Source organism: Eulemur rufifrons, chromosome 19, assembly GCF_041146395.1.
Source record: "Eulemur rufifrons isolate Redbay chromosome 19, OSU_ERuf_1, whole genome shotgun sequence".
NCBI lineage: Eukaryota > Metazoa > Chordata > Mammalia > Primates > Lemuridae > Eulemur > Eulemur rufifrons.
Window position 1 is genome coordinate 79,289,625 of NC_091001.1, and position 10,077 is coordinate 79,299,701.

The 10,077-nt window shown below is 48.9% G+C and overlaps 1 non-coding gene across 1 annotated transcript; it reads left to right on the forward strand.

The window, feature by feature from the left end:
• The first annotated feature begins 7,669 nt into the window (after nucleotides 1–7,669).
• LOC138400374 (U6 spliceosomal RNA) lies at nucleotides 7,670–7,776 on the forward strand. The gene has a single exon (XR_011236270.1). It is a non-coding gene; the product is annotated as a U6 spliceosomal RNA (small nuclear RNA).
• Nucleotides 7,777–10,077: the final 2,301 nt, after the last annotated feature.

Here is a 10,077-nt window from a genome sequence, read left to right on the forward strand (position 1 = left end):
GCATTTTGCTTTCCACTCACACTATTCCTGGGGTGTGGGTGGGATGGGTTGGAGGTCATGACCATCTTGAGAGAGAGCTTTTGTAAAGCTACTGGAGGTTATTTTCCCAGGCCAAGATTCAGAACTTACTGGGCTTGAGGTCCTCCAGTACTGAGGACAATGTAGGCTGTCACCTGCTGACCAGGGCAGAACTGGAGCTTTTATGAGAAATGCACGTGGTGGGTCTGACCCTTCTTCTAACCCTTCTCCAGTGTGCGATGTGGTGTGGTGCAAGCAGCCGCCTCACCCGTCATTCCCCCACTCAGCCACTGGAGGGCAGTGTTGCTCCACAGCACAGAGCCGGGCTGGCGAGCGCCATCACCGTGGAGCGACCAGGTCCAGGTGATACTACTAGCTAGCATTTATTGAGCACCATTGGTGTGCTGGTCACTTGGCATACAGTACTCTAACAATCATGCAAGAGAAAGATGATGACTCATATTTTAAAGGTGAAGTAAAGGGGATCAGAGAGATTAAATGAAGTTTTCGGTGTCTCATGACTAGTAAATGGCGAAGCTCAGGTCTGCCCGAATCCCAAACCCAGCGCCTTCCCTGCCCTCCCTCTGTCACCACGGCACATCCTTTCAAGCTTGCCCCATAGCAGCCACCTGCCAGAGCAGTGCTCACGGCACAACCTTCTCTCGCTCAGCTGGCTCCATTTAGCCAACTTTTGATTATCCACAGGGGCCCCTGACTTGGGCCTAACATTTTAAAATGGGTTAGTAAAATGCTCGCTTTGACTCCAGAGACCATTATTCTGTATGCGTGGGGGGAGAGGAGGGGCAACAGATCTGCCCTTCCAGAGCCCCCTCTCTGGTCTCATTCTGCAATCCTTCCTCCCTCTCCCCCCCCCCCCCCCCCCGCCCCCAGGCACCTGCCAGAGCTTTCCAGCAGTTTGATCAGATGGAACTCTGGCTTCCGTTCTTCCCCACGGGCTCACAGCCTGATCACAGCAACCCCCCCCCCCCCCCCCCCCCCGCCCCGCAATGCATGCAGCCCCTCCCACAGCTCGGTCTCCCCGTGTAGAGTGGGGGTGATGGTGGTTGTGAGGGTAGAACGACCCCTTGTGAAGCCCCCTTGGTACAGTGCTATCCTTAGTGGGGCCGTCATTCTGCTCCCCACCTTCCCTCCCCCAGCCCTCGGACACGCGCAGGTACAACACAAGCTACAAAGGCAAATCTATGTGGTGTAACGCTCCATACAGTGCGATCCCTTGCAAACATTTCCAGACACAGGTAAATGTCACCAGGGGCATTATTTCACTCAAGTTGACACTGAGGAAGGCATTTCCTGGACTGTTTTTTTTTTTTTTTCTGTGCCCATGGTGAGCTCCAAGGTGATTCAAATGCCACCTATACTCCTGAACACTAAAGTGTTTGAGGACAGGGACAGGATTATGAGCCCCTGGCTCTCCTCATAGGTCCAACCCAGCACGGGGCCTTCAGGGATCCCTCCTAGAATGTTAGTTGGTCAATTAATTATTGGCTGGGTGCATGACAAGTTGTAGGAGTGGGCAGGTCATTTCAGGGTGTCATCTGCAACAGAAACAGCATTGTTATAAAGAGCCTGTAGAAGCCCAGAAGAAATACAGTACTTTCTTCTTCCTGTCGCAGGAGCTGGCTGTTTAAAGCCACAGGGCGTTAGGCAAAGAAAGCCATGAGGCTGCCCAGGGAGTGGCTTTACTTTGCGGGCTATGGGCTCGTTGGGCTGGCCATGCTCAGGTGTGGACCCACCCCTGGTTTTGAGTACTCGAAAGGAGCCTTGGCCTACTCTGAACTCCTATTTCTCCCTTTAGTCTTTTTTTTTTTTTTTTTTTTTTTGCAGCGGCATCATCCCAGCTCACTACAACCTCAAAGTCCTGGGCTCAAGTGATCCTCCTGCCTCAGCCTCCCGAATAGCTGGAACTATAGGCACATGCCACCACGTCCAGTTAATTTTTCTATTTTTTGTAGGGAGGGGGTCTTGCTCTTGTTCAGGCTGGTCTCCAACTCCCGGCTTCAAGCAATCCTCCTACCTCGGCCTCCCAGAGTGCTAGGATTACAGGCCACCATGCCCAGACACTTTAGTCTTCTTATTATGAGGTTCAAAATGTTGTAAATGGACCTTAGACAAAGCCAATGGGGTATCTCTCCAGGTTCTAGAAATTCCCCAAATCAGATAAACCAGGATCTTGAAATGAAGACTCTTCTAGAAGGGTCCCACCAGATTTCCTAAGAAGTCAGGATTCTACCCTCAGTCCAGATTCTCCCGACTCCAGCCCAGTGTCAGTCTTACCCGTGGTATCCAGCTTTCCTCCGTCCACTGCTACATCAAACCTACCTGCTTTGGTTTTGCATGTCAGGTAAATTTTCTGATCAGCATGCATCTGCCTATTCCTGTTCTGTGACTAAGCTATTCCTTGGGTATTGGTTGGTCTGCCTGCATGCGATCTCAAAATCTAAAGTCATCAAATGCCCTTTGAACATGATAAGCATGATATATACACATTTTTCCTGGCTTTGGTTATTTCAGGAACATTATATTCTAGGTTTTATGGCATTTAAACTATCAGGGTGGTCTAGGATACTTTACCTGCTTCAGAAGCATAGGAAAAACTGCTATTATTTGCCCAAGAGATGGGGACTCTCCAGGGACTTGCCCAAGGTCACCCTACAAGGTAGTGACAGGGCTAGACCTCTGGCTCTGGGTCAGCAGCCTTGCCAGCCTGGGCTCTGCTCATGCTCTGTTGTGGTCCTCAGAGGGCCGCATGCAAATCCATTAGGCTGTGGGCAGGTGGGTGTGGCCAGGGACAGCCAGCCAGGTGGGGGACGCCTGCACAGGAGGCTGCTGAAAGATGGAGACCTCTGGGTCCTAGAAAGAGCCCTTGGCTCCCAGCTCCCAAATACCCTCCGTGCTCCCCGAAAGTTCCTCAACAGGGAATGAATCCTCATAGTTCAAGCTGAGGGACCCCAGTACAAATCCAAGCTCTCTTCCTCATTGGCTGTGCGAACTTGGGCAGGATGCCTAAACTCTCTGAGACTTTGTTTAATCGTGTTAGATGGAGATTTTAAAAGTATCTATTGTATACAGCTTTGAGGATTACATTTAAAAAGCACACAATAGGCTGAATACGTTGCCTGACTTACACTACTCAACAAGTGGCTGTTATTGTAGATGTGCAGATGGGGAGGGTTGTGGGGTTTTTCATGTTTTCTTTTCGCTTCTCCACGGGCCCAGCCCAAACTGGGCCTACTCTCTTGATAACAACATGTCAAGTTACCTTGCAGGTATAACGAAGCCAGAAACTGCAAGTCACGTAGCCCAGGCAGGTGCGAAAGAAAAAGCTTTGACCTCTAACAACACCTGGAACCAGTGATTCCTCCCCTCAGAACCAAGATGACCAGGCTGGCACCTGAATGCCAGACTCTTTCAGAGTGAGGGGACCTTTGGCCTGGAAGATCCGGGCTTAAATCTACCTCAACATACCTTACTGTAAACAGTCAAATTTGAAGCCCTCCAGTCAGACCGCACCAAGCCAGCATTCCTAAATCCTTTCCCTTCCCCTCTGAGCCCATAAACTTGCCCCAGACCCCAAATCAGGGAGACAGACTTGAGCCCGTGTCCTGTCTCCTTGCTGACCAGTCTCGCAATAAAGCCTTTCTCTCCTCAAAAGCTGGTGCCGTAGTATTGGCATCTGTGTGCATCGGGCAGTGAGCTCATTTGCTTGATAACACTTGCATTTATTAAACACCTACTATATGCCTGGTACTCTGTGTATATTTCTGCTTAATTTATATAATTATCACAGCAACCATATCGGTCAAGTGTCGCTCTATTAGCTAAATATCTTTATCCCCATTTTATAAATGAGGAAGCTGAGTCTCAAAGGGATTTTTTTTTTTTTTAATTTCAGCCTATTACGGGGGTACAAAAGTTCAGGATATATATATTGCCCATGTACCGCCCATCCCCCCGAGTCAGAGCTTCAAGCGTGTCCATTCCCCAGACAGTGCGCATCGCACTCATCATGTAGTTATGCCCCATCCCCTCCCCCTACCCCCTATCTCCCAGAGTCAGCACATTCAAGCGTGACCATTCCCCAGGCGGTGCGCAACGCACTCATCATGTAGGTATACACCCATCCCCACCCCCCACCCCCCACCAATTGGGAATCAAAGGGATTTTATAAGTGGCCAGAGTTCACCGAGTTAGGAATTAAATCCATACCTGTCTGATTATGAAGTCTTTAGTTTCTCCGACAACTCTTCAGGTTAACAGGAAGGGTAGCACGGGATGGGGCGAGGGTGAGATGGCTTGGAGTGGGGCTGGGCGAAAGGGGGCACAGGAAGCAGGAAGCCAAGGGCACTGGATATTCAAGAAGGTTAAGTGGGCACAAAGGAGGGGAGTAAAAAGCAGAGTGGGGTTGGAAGTATCTCAGAGCAAAGTCGCCCAATTACATGCATGTTCAGATGGGCCCTACCCCATTTCAAGAAGGGTGAGATCTATTCGCAGATCTGCAGTGGTTCTGTTTAATTTTCATTTTTTATTTTGCAGCCTCTCTGAGCAAAGCTGTGCATGTGGGCAGAAGCCTGTGCTGCTGGGTTTATGAAGCGCTCTCAGGCCGTGTGGGTGCTGGGAGGGGCTCCATGCAGAGTAGTCTGCTTCGGGGGTTTCCTCGCCTGCCTTGCCCTGGAGTCATGTGAGGCTGCACTAGTTTCAACAGCAGCTGTTGGAGCCTCCTCTCTCTCCTCCACCCTTTCCCATTTGCAATCTCTTCCTTACATCATAGGTTTGTCAGGTGAAGGTACAGGCCCAGTGCTTTCTTTGTTAAATTTCATTTACGGTGAGTTCCTTTCAGGCCAGGCATAATTGCTCACGTGGTTCACTGGGTAAGAGCACACAGCTGAGGGACTGCTGGAATCCCGTGTTCATCTGGATTTGTACAAAGGCAAGATACGGACCAGAGGCAGCTGTGGTCACTTCACAAATTGACGGACTCCCTGGAGACTCAGGATTGCCCCGCCTGTTTATGAGTAGTGAACGGACATGAGCTGGTATGAGCTGGTGGTTCATTGTTCTGCCATCTTCCAGAGGGCAAGGGGCTGGCCAGTGTCCTATAGGCTCCATAGAGGATGAAAGCCCAGGCCTTCTGATTCCCAGAACTGTGATATTTTCTTTGTGAACCACTTACTAATATCCTGACTCTTTCTTCCACCTAAAGTTACAGAAGAGCTGGAAGAACAGAGCCATCCACGTGGGCAAGCAGCCCCCAGACCACAGCTGCTGAAGTCAGCAGGGCGTATGTGCAGAAGCTAAAGGGTTAACTCACTGTCCAAAGCGTTCTGGGGACTGGCAGACCCAGGGGCTGGCTGGTCTGCGGGCACAGGAGGCAGAAAGGAGCTTCAGGAAGGGCAGGTGTTGGGTGTGATCCGGCCGGAGCTTGTGCCCCTGGGCCCTGAGACCCCAACCCTGACTGGACACTGGAATCACTGATGCCAGGGCCCAGCCCCAGGGACTCAGAGGTCGTTGGTCTGAGGTGAGGGGTGGCTGGGTATATTTTAAAAGCTCCCCAGATGGTTCTAGTAGGCAGCCAGGGCTGAGAACCACAGCACTTGCCAGAGAGCTCGGGAATGGTAGAAACCCTGGCCACTTCATCTCTCTCCCTAAGCCAAGAGCACTTTGCACACAGAAAGGGCCGCGTGCAGGTGCGCTGAATGGAGAGACGTAGGACTGACAACACGAAGTGACGAGCATCCGAATGATGAACGACCTCAGCAGCCACAGGAAACGAGGTTGAGGAATATACAGTGAAATGGAGGTATCGGAGCAACAGATTTTATATATATAAACTGGACACATCACAAGTGTCACCTGGAGTGGAAAAACAGTGGCATAAAGTGTAATTTCAGTTATTAAAAGAAATGCCTACAGTTAATGGATGTTTATCATTTCAAAGACTTTAATGACCTGTGGGACAATTTATCCAACTCCACAGGGCCCTGTAGAAGAGCTTCACTTTGTCTGCCTACAGGAAATCTTCAGGTGCTCTTAGTGGAATTTCAGTTTTCCATTCCTTCCTTTTCTGGCAAAAGCACACAGTTGTACCATTGGTTGACTTTTGTGTTCAAAGCAAATTTATATAAACAACATTTTTCTAAAAAAAAAAATTATATATAGTGAAATGGAAACAGGTTCATTCTTGTCCCACACAAATAAATGCACATATAATATGTAAAGGGAAAAGACTGAAAGTTCAAACATCAAAGGGTTAATGTTGGTTATGTCCTGAGTGGCTGAGTTACTGGTGCTGGTGCCCGGGCAGACCGCCTGTGTGAATTCATCTGTCGTCAACCTCTACATGCCTCAGTCTCCTCATCTCTAAAACAGGGATAATAATGGTGCCAACACGCATGGTAGGTTGGTCAAAGGAAAACCCTGAAATAGAGGCTTCAGAAAAAGAAAGAAAGAAATTGCTGGCAATGAGCACAAAAGTTAGACTTCAGGACTGGCTCTCCAAATACAAAAACATAACAGTAGTATTTTAGTAAAACAAACCATATGCAAAACTACTAAGGCCACTGTAGTGGGTTGAATGGTGGCCCCCTGAAAATATGTTTATGACAAAACCCTGGGACCTGTGACCTTATCTGGAAAAATGGTTTTTGCAGATGTAATTAATTTTAAGGATCTTGAGATGACATCTTCCTGGATTATGTGACGGGCCCTAAATCCAGTGACACGCATCCATATGAGACAGAAAAGGAGAAGACAAGGGAGGTAGAGATGGGAATGATGCAGCTATAAGCCGGCCAGCACCCGGAATCACTGGAAGCTGGAAGTGGCACGGAAGGATCTTCTAGAGTGTTCTGAGGAGCACGGCCAGCTGAGACCTTGATATTGGAGTTCTTGCCTCCAGAACTGTGAGAGAATAAATTTCTGTTGCTTCAAACCACCAAGTTTGTGTTAATTTGCTATGGCAACTGGGAAACTAATATGGTTTACATTAGTTTGTTCATGGAAAAACAATAACTTTCTCACATGATTATCATAGTCACAAAAGCCACACATCTTTAGACATCAGCACAGCGAAAGTTAGGGATAGAATTATTTTTGTTAAGGAGTCCAGGTTCACAGGAAATAATCGAGGTTTATTATTTGGGGTATCATAACCGGTCAGGGTCTCGCCTGCTATTTTGCTTTATCTCAGGGTGCAGAATATTTTGTTTTGTTTTTGTTTCCCTGACCTGTTATATTAAATGTTTGCTGACTTTGGAAGTAGGGCAAACTTTTGCCTTCTACAGGTTGTGGTGAGATTAAATCAGTTCATAAAGGTAAAGGCCCTTAGAACAATATATGGGACCATTAAGCATCCTGTGTGTTAGCTATAGCTACTCTTTTTTGTTCACTTATGTATTTGTAGCTAGGACTACAGATGTGCCCCACCATGCCGGCTACTTTTTATTTATTTATTTTTTAGAGACAGGGCCTTGCTGTATCACCCAGATGACCTTGAACTCCTGGCCTCCAGCAATCCTCTGGCCGTGGCCCCCCAAAATGCTGGAATTACAAATGTGAGCCGCTGCACCCAGCCATGTGTAACCATTTTTTCTCCTATTTGAAATAAATGCTCAATTCTATTTAAACATAGGCCATGCTTGCTTTGGCAGCATGTATACTAAAATTGGAATAATACAGAGAAGATCAGCATGGCCTCTGTGCAAGGATGACATGCAAATTCGTGAAGCGCTCTGTATTTTAAAAAGTAGGTAAATAAACATGAGCCAATTCTGGTAGAAGAGCCACGAGTACTGGATCCAGTTTCTGTGGGCCCCAGTGCAAGAGACCCAAGTTAGAGGTCCCTACTTAGCCTCCTTCCCTCATGGTTCTGGACCTCTCTTTCCTCTCCCTAGGTGAGAGGTGGGTTCAGTAGCCATTCTTTGCTCTACTTTTAACAAGAAAATTTTTGTTTTCAGAGAAAGGTTAGGGAGTGTGGTTGGGAGTCGAACAACCCCCTATGGGAGCAAAAGCCACCAAGGTCTCACTGGGTCCTGGTGGGAAGGGAGGAAAAAGGGATGGGGAACAGCTGGGTGAAAGCTGGGGTGACACAGGCATCATCAGACATCCTGGGCTGAGCTGTGAGCAGGGGCGGAGCCGCGTGTGCCCAAGGGCCGCCCCACAGAGCAAGGCTGAGGACTGAGGATGTCTGCCCCTGCCCCCCCCCCCCCCCCCCCCCCGCCCCAGGGGCAGCTCAATCATGGGATTCAGATGTGACCAGGGCTCACATGAGCCCAGAGGAGTACAGGTGCCAGAAGGCTGGAGCCTGGCCTGGGGTTAGAGGGGCTGTTCCCATGGGGCCAAACATTGGGACCTTTCCAGGAAGTTTATTCATTCCTTCATCCAGCAGGCATTTGATTCATTGTGTCCATAGATATTCACTGAGCACCTGCTATGTCCAGCTCAGGCACTGAGGCTATAGCACGGAACAAAAGAGACAAAAATCCCTGAGGAGCTTATGTTCTAGTGGGGGAGAGAGACGGCAAACAAAGTGAATAAGCGAAATACTCGGTAGGTTAGTGGCAAGTGCTAAGGTGAAACACCCAGTAGGGAGGAGGTTAGGGAATGTTGGAGAGGGATATTAGCCCCTGGAAGGCCTCGCAGGTAAGGTGACATTTGAGTCAACACCCCAGGGAGATGTGATGGGGTGAGTCACAGCCTCTATGCGCAGGAGTGGGGAGGCCCAACCCTGGTAACAGCCCATGGGAAGCCACGTGGGGAACAAGCGCCTGGGTTGGGTTTTTCTTTTTGCAAACAGAAATACAAAGTGTTCCCTTCGTGTGTGTTTATAAATGAAAACTGAGCATTGTAATACTATTTTCAGTAAATACAAGATACATGATTTTCAAATCTTCTTTCTAAAAGATTATTTGTAAGAATTATAGATCGTAGCATAGAGCGGAACCTTGGCAACCCTCTGGTGTGAGTGTTTCCCAGACCTGCCAGACGGTAAGAATCCACTGGGGGGCTTGGTTTGAAGATACAGATTCCAGTCCCCCATCTGGACCCTCATCCAGGGAAGAGGTCGGGCCTCTATGTTTAATGAGCACTCCGGGTGATTCTGTAGCAGGACAGTTTGGGAGACACAGATAGGTTTCAAAATGAGGAAATGGAGGTCCAGGTAGGGGGAAGGTCTTGCTCAAGGTGGAACTGGTCTGTCAGGCAGAACCAGGAATAATCCTTAGATTTCCCAACTCTCTCGGTGGAAGAAAGGTTTTTGCACAGCACCAAGATTGCTTACAATATTTAAACTTGGGAGACAACAAGGCACGAAACGTAAAAACAGACACCAGGTCAGACATCTGTTAGCAGTGCCCATGTACCTGGAATGAATTATTATACTAGTTACTGTAACTGATCACTAAGCTGAGTGCCCCGGGAGCCAAGTCCGCAGGGAAAATGGGTTGGGTTATTCCATTCACGGGGGCCAGCAAAATGATGCATAACCATTTCATCTGATAAGAAAAGCTTTTTCCTTTAACAAATTTTAAAGCTCTCCAAACCCTCAGTCTGCGATTATGGCAATTACGGGAGAACAGGGAAAATAAGGAGGGAGAGACTGGCAAACGGAGAGCTCTGCCCTCCCCCAGGCAGCAGGATATCTTCCGTGTAAGTGATCTCCCATGGCTGGCCTGGAGTTTCAACCCTGTCAACAGCCGTGAGTGACTCTCTGTTCGGAGGGACTTCAGGATAAACTTCTCGAAAACAGATCTTTCTCTGATGCTGCCTAACATTCTTCACGATAAACGCTGTGAGGCCTGGAAAGAACAAGCAGGGGGGACCGTGGCTGTCGTGGGCCCTTGTGGCCCTCCTGGAAAAGCGGGATAATGAAGCCGTGACCTCCTGAAGGGGTGGGCAGGGTGTCTGCCGAGGCCCCTGCGGCTGCAGCATCTGTGACTCACTGCCTGGCTGGTCTGGGCAGGAGCAGCTCCCTGGGGTTTGTGTGTGCGTGCGAGCGTGTGAGCTGCGTGTGCGACGAACACTCCGCCACACGCATGGGAGCTC